Below are 238 nucleotides of genomic sequence, written 5' to 3'. Positions count from 1 at the left end.
ATGCAAATGGAAATAAAAAGAAAGCTGGAGTAGCAATACTTGTATCAGATAAAATAGACTTTAAAATAAAGACTGTTACAAGAGATAAGGAGGGACACTTCATAATGATCAAAGGATCAATGCGAGAAGAAGATATAACAATTATAAATGTTTATGCACCCAACATAGGAGCACCTCAATACATAAGGCAAATGCTAACAACCATGAAAGGAGAAATTGACAGTAACACAATAATAGT

Source organism: Physeter macrocephalus, chromosome 8 (assembly GCF_002837175.3).
Source record: "Physeter macrocephalus isolate SW-GA chromosome 8, ASM283717v5, whole genome shotgun sequence".
Classification (NCBI taxonomy): Eukaryota; Metazoa; Chordata; class Mammalia; order Artiodactyla; family Physeteridae; genus Physeter; species Physeter macrocephalus.
This window is presented reverse-complemented; position numbering follows the sequence as displayed.